Raw genomic sequence first — 14,293 nt, forward strand, 5'->3', positions numbered from 1 at the left:
TCAGTAGCACCCAGTCACGGCTCATGAAGCTCGGCTTCTATTAATGCGTTTATAGCAAAATAGCTAGATGATACCTGGCTTTAATGATAAACAACGTATCGAATGCTAAAATGTCACCCGCATAGATATCATGGTTTTTTCAGGCGCTAGGCAGTGTAGCTACTCTTAAGAACGGAAGGTTCGGAGGGTCTTGCTAAATATTGCTCAAAGTACGGTCGATTTCTGCCAACTGCCTTGGTTAACTGACTCGAAGCAATTTTCCGTAATGATACGGATTGGATGAGAATTCTAATTCATCATCCTTAATTTTCCCCTAAAAAACACATAAAATGCAAATATAATTGTGATAAATTGAAAAAATCTTAGCCTTGCAAATATATTTTCCAGTATAATTGTAAATCGATATTAATTGACACTTGAAACTCTTTATAAATATACAGTCCTCGATTTCACTATGTTAGTGCTACATTTAAGAAAAAGAACTAGAACTCTTCAGATTCTGTTATCATCGCGTTAACATTCATGCAAAAAACAGTCATTTTTTTTCCCGATTAACGATTGCTTACACGGATTTTAAACGGTGAAATTGAATCCCACGTAATTTTGTAACAGATCAAGTAAATCACTATGAACTCTACATGTTCTATCAGCTATAACGTGCAGCATTACTCGCACCACATTGCTCGCATCTCTTACAAAGTGTATGAAGCCGAATTCAATCTTGACAAAATACAATAGGCAACACCGAATGACGCATGCTGAGAGTATAGCATAGATAGGTCCGCTTCAGCACATCAAACGGTTGCTGTTTTGGGCACATCGTTGGGCTCAGCAAAGAATGAGAATGGGGGAGAAGCTCATTTTAATAGCGACTAATCGGCTCAACTTCAGCGCGGCCCGCCGCTGGAAGAAGAAACTCTTTGTTTCTAGTTCCTTTCTATTGAATTGCAATATCTTGCAATGCCCCATGGTTCCATGTTGAAGGGGGCAGAAGCTAGAGGTTGGTTGGAAGTTGAGAGGCGGTGTCTGGACGACGGGACTTGTAATGCAAAATTTCCCTCTATATTAACTTTAATCCGCCGCTCACCTTCTGTTCTTCTTTAGCTAATGGCGACTAAGCCGTTGTGTGTTTGGCTCCCCTTATAAACGCTGCGCGCAGTGGCTTCCGCTGTTTTGTTAGCGAAGATCCACTGAGTCATCATACAACCGTGTCTTTGAGACTAGTCCCTGTATAACTGCGACTCGGCAACCTGATCCGCTCACAGATTCTCGCCGGTCGTATGTGGCAAGGGACATCGCAGTTGTCCCAATGGCACAACGCGTAATGGCAGGTCGCCCGTTCTACGCGGCATGTACAAGTTAATGTGTTAAACATGAGATGTCGGCTGGTGTACAGGTAAACTAATGTTATTTATATCTATGTGGTAACTATCATATTTGCTGGACGTAGTGCAAAACGTATAAACGGGAGAAGTATCGTAACAATAAAAATTGTACCGATGAATATAATGAAATAAAATTTTCAAATAGTAAGGAAGAAGTTAAAAATTTGATATACAAACATTTGGCTTACTCATGTGTATCCCGAGCAGATTTGGCTGCTACATTGTGGGCCGTAGAATCCGATTTCCTCGGACGAGACGCACAGTGTCGTTTGCTTGCCCCCCACCTTTAACGAGAATAGAAAAACGGAAGGCCGGAGTGTTTGGCTTTTGTCGGGTTCTTCGCAGTCATCCGCCCTTCTTGGAGGTGTCTACTTCGTGATGATGTTGTTCCTCGTGGACAACATGAGATACCAAGGCTCTTTTTCGTCTCATCGCTCATCTGTCGCCGCGTGCATCTGCGCTAAAACTCAGCGTCATGCCCACCTCACACATCTTCAGGCAAACAAGCGAATTAATGGCAAAATTCTGTTAGCGGTACGAAACTCGATAAAATGTAAGGACAGTAGCGAAGATGTGCAGATGCTGCAAAAAGCCGAAATATAGGCGTAGAGACTGAGAGACACGTGACCTTACACGCGACTCGTGATGCCGAGCGCACTCGTCCGACGCATAACGGACTGAACACTTCATGGACACTGCGGGACTTCACAAGACTCAACTCCCCCGAAGTGCACTTTGTCAGAACAGTGAGGTGGGCACTTGGCAGCGAAAACTCTCCGACTCGTTGATGAGCAGGATGTCGAAGTAGGAGTGATTCGGGCAGTTAGAGGCACGAAACGTAAGAGTTGAAGCTTGGAAAGTGGCTTTGCCGGGAGTGTTCACTGGCCAGGTAGCGGGCAGTTAAGTTGTCCATCAGGGGACCAAGATCATCTCTAAATATGCCTGGTGATCATAAAAGGTGAAGAATAAAATGAGTCATCGTATAAAAAAGCAAAAATAATTGTGTTACGAACTTTTCGATGTTTATATTAGTAACATGAATTTTGTACAACTCATGTCCAGAGCATTGCATCTACTAGGTGGATTATTCCTAATCACACACAATCCAGCAACACCAGCTTTCCCTTAACGCTGATGTTACAACAGATATTTAATGCCATTTCCTAATTCTTGCAGAATCGTGGGCGAGCATAGGAGGCCATAATGACACTCGGCGAATATATTAACGTCTTCAGATGTGAAAACTTTACAATTAGTTCCGTTTATGGTTATTCTGAAAACAGAATGGGAGGACATCTTAGTTAATCGTAACTCTCATTGAAGATCAAGGACGTGGATCGACAGAAGATCTATAGAGTAGCGACCCAACTGAAGTAAACTGGATTGAGAGAATAGATCACGAAGTAACCTAATCAAATAAGAAACGATACATAAAAAACGAGTAGTTTTTTCTTTTACATTTTGATGCAGTAAATTTTGCGAATAGACTAATTAAATAAATCTAATCTTTATGGTTAAATGTTTTAAGCGACAACTAGTAAAAATATGCGCACCCACTATCATTAGTGTGACACGTACAACGAAAACCCGTTTAACTGTCCACAGATCTTAAAATATCGAATTTTTTCTCGCCAACGAGGTACATCACGAGACCGTCAATAGCCAGTAGCAAGTGTAGTAACAAGAAATTGCAAACGAAGCTCTTGGCGGAAATTTATGAGGAAATTCAATGACTCGAAAGATTATTTGCTTTTGCTGTTACCATTTGTGGTTTTATGCCCGTATTCCTAAAAAAATGGCTCCCCTTGTAGACAGCGTCGTATAACGTTTCAGCACATCCATGCTTACTTCGTTTGTGCAAGACTTTATAATAATATGATATTGATATGATATTTTTTTCAATGATTTTCCAATTATAAATTAACTCATTTTGCTTAGCATGCCGGTTGCATGCTCTACATTTCGCATTAGCGACTCCGTGCTTCTTAGAGTATAGCAAAGCGCAGTGCACTACCATTTCCGAAAATCTCAAATTAACTGTAATATCTACAAATGTTGTCATCGTCGATGGCTATGCCAAACGGCAAGAGGGTTCCCGCGTACCCATAGTTGCCTCCACCAAAAAAACGGCCTATGTATTTGACTATGACGACGAGCGGCAAGCGGCCACAATGGGACGGGCTAAGCTGTGTGAAGATATGGAAAGGTCGTCTAGGATCGGTCAACCTTGGCTCTGTTCTTGGCTGCTAGTGACTGCCGCCGACAGGCCAGCCACCGTCAACTGGCTCTACTTCCGCCCCCGTTCTATTTTATGTCGTGCTACTACAGCTAGTGGCCCCAGTTGGACTAGACCAGGATAGGCCGCACACAACATCAGCGGCCGTGCTGCAGCGGAGATCATGGACAGGGGAAAAATAATATTGTCGAACGATCCCCGCGTCTCTCCGCGAACCGTTTCACCGCGCAGAGCATAGTAAATGATGCACGATAGAAACAGGCGTGACGAGGTGACGACTGTCGCAGCAACACGGGGACGGCTGGCAGCGATGATGATGATGATGACAATAACGACGAAGCCGGTTGTGCTGATGGTCGGCGCGGTGGGTGGGGTAGTGCAACAGTCGAAGTCGCGCTGGCTTCGCTACCAGCGGTACATAGCACGCGTCGGATAAAACGTCTCGTTAACTAGTGATGTGATAGCCAAAGGAAGGAAATGAGGACGGCTGGAGCGATAATAGCAAATGTCAGTTGAAGGGGGACGCCAGCGACAGCTATAGACTTTGATATCAAGGGGCCACCAGACGATCTGGAAAAATATGGGAAAACGGTCGAAGGAAAGTTTAGGATATTTCGGGGCTCCAAGTTCAAGGTTTGGTCAAGTTAAATATTCACCCAGATGTTGTTGTGGGTGAATTATCGGCACCCTGGATGGCCGACGGCGACGTTCATGACGACCATAGGGTGCTTTTGTCCGCGTTGATACTTTGATCGTCGTTGTTCGTCGGATTTTTTTTAAGGGTCAAATCACTCAGTAAATTAGATCACTTAGATACCGGGAATACCTGAAAGACATCCCTGACTCACGATTACAACAGCCGCCGTGAGCAGTCCTGACCGATACAGTCGAGATAGCAGGTAAAAGAGAAGTGAATTTACAATTAATTTATCTATTATTTCATGGCGCTAACGTTTGCGTCCTCAACAAAGCCAACGTGCTGAACAGCCGTAATAAGTGCTCTTCTTAACTGTACCATGTTAGTCACACGAATGCTGTAACAGAGGCATGAAATGGGGATAGCTTGGCCAGTAACGTATTTGCGTGCTGATCCTAGGGACACGTTGTTCTCTAGGCTCGAACCCTGGCGTAGATACATGTCGTTTCGTGCTGGAAGCCAGCCATCTGATGGGATGCCTAACGGTGATACCGGACGTAAGACTCGACACGTAGAGGCACGACACGGGTAATAATCATCGCAGGTTGAATATCGCCGCTGAGAGTTTCAAGGGCTTACAGAAAAATACGCCAGATAGTGAAATTAGCAGAACTCTACTTGCGCTGGCTGAAAGCTGCACATTTTTACCCATTGTACATCTTTGTACAACGTTGTTGTTGCATGTTAGGAACCTATACTGCTCAGGTCCTGCTGGATGGTTTGAGTTCCTGTCACGCGTACTCACCTCCTTGCTCGCTACTTCATTGTGCTGTTTTCTCCTGTCTTTAAAATGATGCAGAAGAACATGTTGGATAAAGTACGCGGAACAAGGTCCATCACCTCCGCTGGTTTAGCCGCCCTTTGAGCGAGTAAAGGGCAGGAGACGATGCTACAGGAGGAAGCCCGCCCTCTTGTTCAGGTAGTAAAGTATGGCTGAAAAGGAAACGTCAAAGAAAAGGTAAGCAAAATGCGCTACGTATCTACGTTGTAGTATACCTTCAAGTGTTATGTGTGTGTGCTATACCTACAGAGTTTAAGGAGTGAAGCCATTGTTCCTTGCCGGTACCGAACATTTTTTTGTTATTGGCAGACATTGTTGTTGATAACAGGCGAAAGAGAAACTTGCCTTTCGACGCTTGATACTCCAGCTGCTTCCTTACTTCGATTGTGTTCGCCCTAGCATGGTATCGTACGATATGGCATGACTAAAGCGGAAATTGCAAACATGCACCTGAATCTAAATTAGCGGTAATCGTCATAGAAAAATTTCAACATGCAGAACCGAAATGTACATAGAAATCAAATCGCTCCTATTCGATATAGAATTTGGAAAGAGCGCAGATTAAATGTGTTTAATAATAGGCGTTCTGGAACTATGCGTCGCGATTCTTCCTTTCTTTTTAAATGCCATAGAGGGTGAAAATTGTATAGCTCTCTAGAACTACAGAGGAATAAACAAGTTAGCACAAGTAGTTTAAAGATTCATAGCGCAGTTTATTTTATACCGTGCTCTATAGATTTAAACGTGTTTCTCGAGAAGGGAGCTCTTTGTACTAATAAGAACTATCAGACTGCCTACACCCCATTGGCTCTTCGATAGTTTTCTGAAATGAGCTAATTACATTAATGGAAAAAATACATTTATGTACTTAGTACGGTCACTAAGCAAGTTGAGCTGCCATATGTATTTATTCCTAGCACATCTTTGGAGCTATAAAATAAGTAATCTTATTATGATTATTATTCTCTTGACAGTACTCAATCAAGTGTTTACGTGAGCTTACGTACACGTAGTTACGTACAATACGTGAGCTCGACAACTTGCGATTACTTGTACCGTCTATTTGCTGCTACAGCGCTTACATTTTAATTGAGCTAGTTAGCTAGTGGCATTCTTCTCAGTGTTCGAATTATAAAACTAAAGGATAGCATAGTCGACTCGGCTTCCTACACGCTTCGCCACATATACGGTAGGTAGGGAGTCTCTCTCTATGGGATAAAAATGGGAATTTTCGTAATAGGCTCCAGCGGAAGACCCATGCAGGACGCAAAGTTCAATAGAATCTGAACGAAATGTTTTCCTACGAGGTAGTCAAGTATGAGCAAGAACGAAAGGATTTTAAGGAAACGGTAAGAGCAAATGCGCTACGTACCTACTCTGGAGCATACCCTAAGGCATTATGGGTGTGCACCGTTAAACATAATGTTGTAGACTACAATTCAAGTTATCAAATTGACGTATATATATATATATATATATATATTTGTGATTTCATTTATTTACTCTATTGTTGACATTCCTATTCTATTTTAAAAATACTCAACCATTATTATTATCTGTATACATGGCGCCTAGCGAAGGTGACAATAAATAACAAGACAGTGCAGAAAAAATGCATTAGACAATTTTGTTTGACAGCATTTGCCTTCCCTAGTAATTCGTAAAGTTTTGACAGACCCATTAGCCCAAATGTAGTGTCACAATTGTCCATATCCGTGCAATATGGCCCAGTAAAATTCAAAACAAAAAATACGAGTCCCAAAATAGCCATATCAATTGACCGTATCTATAGATGTTTACTTTTCTTGTTGAGCTAGCATTGCAAAACGCCTCCCTTTTGTATCTGACAATCGCCAGCTGTTCGTTACATTAACAACGCCTTTCCTCAAATCGACATATCCAATATGATTGTGTTCACTAGGCACCTGAGAAGTTCACTGTGTACTGCCCGCATTATTTCATATTTAAATATTTGATTTAACTTAACATCCAATTTATCACACCAAACACAACTTACGAGATGAAGTTTTATCTCTACAAAATTGACAGTACGAGTGATTGGCATCAAGGCGATAAATAACATTTAGGACCATGCAGATATCAGCACTCAGCTTTGTCCCAAAATATCGCCAGGGGCCAAATCAACATCTTATTTGATTGCATCTTTAAGGGGGCAAATAATACTTATCATATTTTCTCAAAAGGTTCTGATTGATTGTATGAGGGGTTGTAGTGATATGTGTATTCTAAAAATAAGTAATGTGCTATCTAGCTGCATACCTGACTCGATGTAACTATGTGTGAATTTATTTTCACGTTTGGCCACAGTTGAACGATAGGAAACGAGGCTAAATTTTGCACACAGTCTGTCGTTAATTAACTTTTACGGATCCCTGAGTTCAACACACAAACAGAACGATATAGAATACACAAAACTACGGAGATTAATCAAGGTCGACACGTGTCGAAGTGACACGGTTGCAGACGTAACCACTACCTCTATGCCCCGAAGAGATGGTTTCCCCATTATCTGACGAGAAGCTGTATGTGTACACAGTATAAAGTCGTCCCACATTAATTTTCTCTTTTCGATAAAATTGACGAGACATATGTAGAATTCAGTTGTGCTAAAGTAAAGTCCTTTCTTTTCCTCGAATTTGAAGTTTTACTCTCACAAAGCTAATTCTTTTTGGTTGAAGAGCGGTCCTCCTCGAGGAGCCTCAAAAAAGAATCAAGCGTGATAAAGCCCACACCTCCGAATTTCTTGACAGTCTGCCTAGGATTATTAAAAATAATACTAGCAGAATGGATGAGGCGAACACTCTCGGAAAGGTTATGCCATACTCTCTGATGAGCGCTCCGAAGTGTAAGCACCGTTGCTCGGAAATTTCATCTCAAACTCGCCATCACTACTTGGCAGGAGCACAGAAAAGCCACATCTGTAATTTTAGACTGAAGTTAAACATACTCGAAAGGAGAAACGCTTTCACCACACTCTGCTCCGCAGCCATTTTCAATTTTATAACGTAAGTCACCGAAAACCTAAGTCGTACTACAAAGACAATCTATTTTGAAAAACAACGATGTTAGCGTCTAAAAGTGTACGGCATCATTCGTGATAAATCTGTAGTACAAATTCAAATCCATAGCGTAGTCGACGCTAACCTTAAAGAGGCTCAAGAAGTTTTCGGTCCTATACGCCATCCAACTGCGAAAAAAAAAAAAACAGCATAGACCTGGAGAACTTTATCTTTCGTGTTGTTATCCCTACAAGACTTGCGATCTGTCGGAACGAATAGGGAATCTGAGTGACGTTGGCAAGAAGCCGAGGCAGCAAACTGCAGATATAGAAGTCAGAATGAATTCGGCGACATGGCATCAGAATAAACTCGATGTTAAGTAAGAAATCAGAAAGAAGCCGTCCTTAGGGTCGTCCCATTAAAAATGCACGCTCTGATGGAATGGTATATGCGCTTTTGGCGGTTGAAGTAAAGATTTTTACATCAGTACAAAAGATAAATTAAGTTGCAAAAAACACTCGATAGTACATTCGAATAATTATGTCCACAGAAGGCCATATGATCTTGGTACCAAAGTTGACGATCGTGTCAATCAACACGAATATACGAAGTAAACTGTGTTAGTCCCAGCTGTAGAGTGAGTCCGAGTCCTCTTGTTGGTATGATGTTAACCCTTAGTCTAGAATTTCCAATTCATATTAGACTAATTCAGATTAGCTACACCCGTTAGTAATGCCGATTCTCAGTGTTTCATAGTGAAGAGACCTAATTCTGGAAAGCCTTAATATGCTAAGACCTTTATATCGTTCAGAAGTATGAGAAGCCTTCGCAATTAGTGAAAAATACATAAGCGCGTAGAGCAAATGCAAGCCACAGAAATGGGTACCTGGAAGATGCGGGGTGCGCCGCTCATCAATTGCACAATTGAGCAGATTGCAAATAAGTATCACAAGTTGTGCAAAATAGGACGCATAATATATGCATAAACAACGTTAGTAGCTGTCGTGAGTAGGACGGAGTGTATAAACGAGGATCCTTTACTGCATGATATTGAGCCCATTACAATAGTCGAAACTGTATTATTAAAATAAAAAAGAAAAAAAAATAGATGTATTTATTAGGCTAGTAATAGTTGTGTATTGTGAGCGCAATTTAAACTGGAAAGAATTCAAATGTGGGTGTTCTGAATCGAAAAAAATAAATTTTTGACGTAATTTGCACTATGCATTTCGTCAAGGCCAAGGAACTGGCGAAACAGCCTAGGACATTCGCCTTATATAAGGTAATGATGCTATCGCACAAAGCACTACTCGAGAGTGGTTTGCCAAACTCGAAAACGGTATCCGAAACCCAGAGGATGCTTACCCCTCTGGCCGAAAACCTCACTTTGATTCACCATCTGAAGTCACCCTTGAAAGCAGACGACCGATAAAGAATCTGGTAATTAGCCGAAAAGATGGCCTGCGGTCGTTAATCATCTCCCTTCGGTATATACAGCGACTTGGGTGCATCATGACCTTCGCGAATTCAACAAGGTTATTATGGTTAAACTCCGCACTCTAACACTTTGTCCGGTGTCAAGCAGCCTCAATGACCGATTTTTTTACATAAACGTTACGGGCAATGAAAAGTGGTGTCTGTACGTCAGCATGAACCAGAAATCGGAATGGATAGCTCTACCAATAAAATTCAAGGCCCAGGCTGATCCAGGTCCTCAGCCAGAAAAGACTCTACGTTTGGTGGGACTACGAGAGCTTGATTTAGTGGAAAACATTATCGTACAAATCAGGCAATTGATCTCTATATATGTAATATTTGTGCCAGCTGCATCAAATCTGCAAAGTTGTTCAGGAGATAAGATCCAACAAACGAGGTCATGCCATTCTGTTCTACGATTACGCGAGGCCACACACGAACGGGAGGTTTTCCTTCCTATTCTTCGGATCATGCACTGATGAACCTTTTTCCGCAAGTTTAACCGTGAAAGGTATCTTAATCCTTTTTATAATACGTATTGATTTTCCTCTATGTAATGAATTTTTATTTCGCTAGACCAAGTTTACTTCTTTGCAGTGACTGTACTAGTGAATCTTATTTCTAATGATAAATGCAACAATTTTCATTGTGCAAATCATCTTCTCGTGCTGAACATTAAATATACACGTAGGTTTATAAAAAAAAAAACAACACTGATTGTGTACTACTGAGCCGCTTAAAAACTTTTTATTTAAAAAAAACAATTTTATGGTGTCATTATTATTATGATTATATCTAGTAAAATAGGTATCAGCTTTTTGATAATTACAATGTCGTAGTTTATTAGACGTTAATCTAATTGATCGCATTTGCTATTTTTTTACTCTATAGAAGTAAATCGCAAGTATATGCTACGTCCGTAAATAAATCTTCAGCGAAAGGTATGATGTTGCGCCGATAGCAATACATAACCCGGATAATACCTATCATTGTATAGTATACAATACCAAACTTACCCTTCAAGCAAGTCTAAATAAAATCAATTAAAAATCGGATAATCTAATTGGACAGCGCAAACTGAGGTCAATTGGTTTTGTCAACAATGTATTTATGTACAATAAAAAAAACAGTAGAGCAATGCTTGTGAAGTGAAAACAAGTCTACTATATCTTCGTGTACATAAAACGCGAAACCTTCTACGACGATGCCCACATCTTACATCCGCAATGAAATATAGTTGGTATGGCCGAAACGTAAACAAAGCTATGTTATTATTAAACTTTTATTTTTTTTTAATTTATTTAAAATTAAATATTAAACACGATCCTAGTACGCGATGGTAGTCAATTAAGAAACTAGAGCAAAACCATGGTACTGCACGGACGAAAGCGCTCGCACTCAAGCTTCAACCGCTTCCACTATCAGCGCCTCAGCTTTCGCGCCCTACCTATTACTGTTACAGCTGCTGTTTGGCAGGCAATTGAATATCATCGCGAACCCGACGATCACTAACCCTTACAGCGAACCGTGGGCGTCTATAGAGTACCACCGCTTTTATTAGCGTGCTATGTGGAAGTCCGTACGTTTGTAGCGCTGCCGTTACACGGTGGCGCTTTCCTAAACTTAACTCGCTCTCTTCCCTCCCCTTATTTATTTTCCTCCTTTCTCGCGCATGATAGTGACCGTTATAAAACAATAGTGGACGGTTTGGTTCTGCCGCTCCTGGCCAGTGCGGGAACATAAATGTGCATCTACTAGTGGGCGCGAGAGCCCGGGAGCTCTGCCTGTTTGGCGAGTTCTCTGTGAGTTGCGCACGCCGACCTCCCCCCCGATCCTGGCCAACCCAACGACGGACTGACTAAGCAAGCCAGCAAGCTAGTATTTATGGCCATATAAACCTACAGATGGGTCGTCTCTGCTTTCACCCCAGGATCCGCACGGGCACAACACCTGGGTCCCTGGTCGCCCATAACGGATGCTCCGCTGAATCGACTCAACATCGGACACACACGTAGATCTTCACATACCAGGTACAGACAAGGAGCACATAGAAATCTATCTATCGGGTATGGCACGCCTTCGCTCAGTCTGGTCTCGCCGTGGTAATGGTAGCGAAGAGTATGTCTATGAAGCTCTTGAACCTCGTATTGTTTCTTCCAGGTTGATTCAACCTAAAACGGCCAAGATAGCAGCAATGCTCGAATCGCCTGCGTAGGACGCGAAAGAAGGTGGATCTTGTCCTAAAGTGTTGTCTTGTCCCTGTTATCCTTCTTGTCCTCTCACTGTTGGACGCCATCGCTTTTTGGCGTTCACCATCGGTGCGATGTAGTACGGGCGTCCGAAGTACTTCTACTCGTTTATACAGTATACAGACATACTCTTGGCTGTGGGAATGACGGGAGCGGAGGAATACCCGGGAAGCCAGACAAAGGACAATAGCAGGAGCAGAACAATCTAGCGGCAATCCTCGGATAGTTGGTGTAATCCTGACGAATCACCGTAGAATCTCCCCGCCTTCCGATTACCGTGCAGACAGGAAGATAGCCCCTTCAATGTGATCTCGGAGCGCATACTTTCAGACAATCTGACCACACCGATTGGTGGGCAGGCCAACGGGGCCGCAAAAAGACATGCAAGCAGGTTGTAACCAACAATTTTCAAATTGCAGACAGGGAAACAGCCTCTTAATTGGACTATAAATTTTGTTTCAGAGCCAGCATTGTGGTAGGGTACAGTACGTTGGCAAGAGTAAATCACAAGGTGAACCGAATTAATAACAAAAAGATCATTAAAAAATTCTAGTGTTCGAAAAGATTAGATGACTTTGCTACTAAAATGACCTATTTACTTCGCTATTGCTAATTTATCTTTTCTACGTATATGGTCAGTACAACTTCAACGGTTATACGCAGCGTAAACCAGGGATACTACTGGGATTTTCAGTTAGGGATAAATTTTTTTTGCATGTGTAAAAAGGTAGAACGGATTGTTATTGATCAAGCAAATTGGTCCAGTTTGAATTAGAGAAAAGGTATTAGAGGTTCGGCATCAGCTAAGTATGAGCTTTTTAACTCAAGTACTGCTTGGGTTTAATACTTAACGATATTAGATAGTTTTAGATGAACCGATTTCATAAACACTACTCAAACTGTCGGCAAAGTTCGCTGGAGATTTCTAAGCTGGATAATACACTAGTCCTTTCTGGAATACCACATTCTAAATTATGATGCCTGTCGATGGTGGACATATTTATATAGAATGACTGAGAAGACACATGCGTGAAACAGTTAAGGCGTGCCGTTTCTAAACAAAATTTTATTTTCCGCAATAATCGTGTACCGTTAGATATTATCACTAGTTTTTGCTATGGTTGAAGGGCCCGACGTACAAAAAAGATTACCACATTTGCCAGGAGGTTTCGCAGTAGGCGGAAAGCTATAATCGCTACCTCCTGGGAAAGGATTCGTCTCCTTACGTTCTGCTCTGCAGGGATATGTCGTGTCCTGACTTAAAAGAAGAATGAGTGCGATTCTATGATGTAGTGCTGTAAGGCAGTTTAGGGGCGTCTCCGAAACTGGTAGGAAGCGACGGAAGTTGAGTAAATGGTGTCCAGGAAAGACTGCTGGGGGAACTAAGTTTGTTGATTTCGTCCATTTATTATCTTTTAGTTCATGCAGCGAGGGACGACAAAGTGAGTTGCCCGCCAGCACTTAGACTCAGCACAGTTTCACGCTTACGTCCACGCACTTCATAGATACACGTACATACAGAGGGAGAAACATGCACTTGCATCGAGGCAGAGATACATTTACCCGCTGAAGACAGCCTGAACTCTTTCCGCAAGTTTTCAAAATCCACGTTCGCCAAGCGCTCGCTTGCTTGACTGCTGTCGTCGTTGGTCTGGTCGCGCCAATACGAGCACCGGAAGTACCGGATGTAGTTGGTGACGCTAGCGGAGCCAGGTAGCAGCAGCAGCAGCAGCATCAGTACACTGCCTCCCGTCTATAGCTGCTACTGTCGCGCTTTACTATCTGATTCGTTGTCATCGTGATATTCACTGGCTCGTCCGGCGCCGCGGGGCCGAATGGATTGTGGTGTTGTGCCGCCGTCGCTGCCGCCCTGCTTATTCCGATCCAGGCCCAGACAACAACTGGGAGTGATCATGTCCTCATTAAGCGGTGGCAACGCTTGGGACAAAGTGGTGGACACCTAAAGCCCTCGCAGTCCGTTGAACCCGTCTTCATGCGTGTAGGTTCATTGGTAGCGGCATAGTGACGAGAGAGGAGCGACCAGCGGCGACTCATCCAGGCTTTTCCTGGATAAGGTCTCCTGAGAGTCGAAACTGTGCACTGCAGAACACAGGGAATCTCGATAAGATACCCTTAAACTCTGGCGGACAGGGCATCCTATCTAAAAACGGCTGTTCGACAAGGTACGGTTATGGTCGACTAGTACCTGCCAGGACGATTCACAACTTCTCTTAGACCCTTGCAGCTACACCAAAGCCAACAGGAAACGGTTCTACTGGTAAAAAAATACTAAATGCGTATCGATGCGCATGTGAGTGCGCAATGGGTACGTTCCAACCGCTGTATAACGGTCGTCCGACGCCTACGATAGGGACAGTGTATGGGGCTGTATCCAACAGTGAGACGATTTTTATAAAGAAATGAACACGGACATGCGTTGAGGGGTGGC

The 14,293-nt window shown here is 42.6% G+C and overlaps 1 long non-coding RNA gene across 2 annotated transcripts in view; it reads right to left on the reverse strand.

Annotated features, from left to right (window-relative positions):
• The window catches only part of LOC111273931 (uncharacterized), a 57,022-nt gene that overhangs the window by 9,002 nt on the left and 33,727 nt on the right, over positions 1–14,293 (reverse strand). The window contains exons 4-5 of one of the 2 annotated variants that reach the window (XR_002688117.2): positions 5,064–5,251; positions 1,574–2,327 (exon numbers count right to left, since the gene is read on the reverse strand). This is a non-coding gene — a long non-coding RNA (uncharacterized LOC111273931). Of the gene's footprint in view, positions 1–1,562; positions 2,328–5,063; positions 5,252–14,293 lie in introns of both variants that reach the window. The other variant, XR_002688118.2, reaches the window with a different exon arrangement.

The sequence above is a fragment of the Varroa jacobsoni genome, unplaced genomic scaffold (assembly GCF_002532875.2).
Source record: "Varroa jacobsoni isolate VJ856 unplaced genomic scaffold, vjacob_1.0 scaffold_238, whole genome shotgun sequence".
Lineage (NCBI taxonomy): Eukaryota > Metazoa > Arthropoda > Arachnida > Mesostigmata > Varroidae > Varroa > Varroa jacobsoni.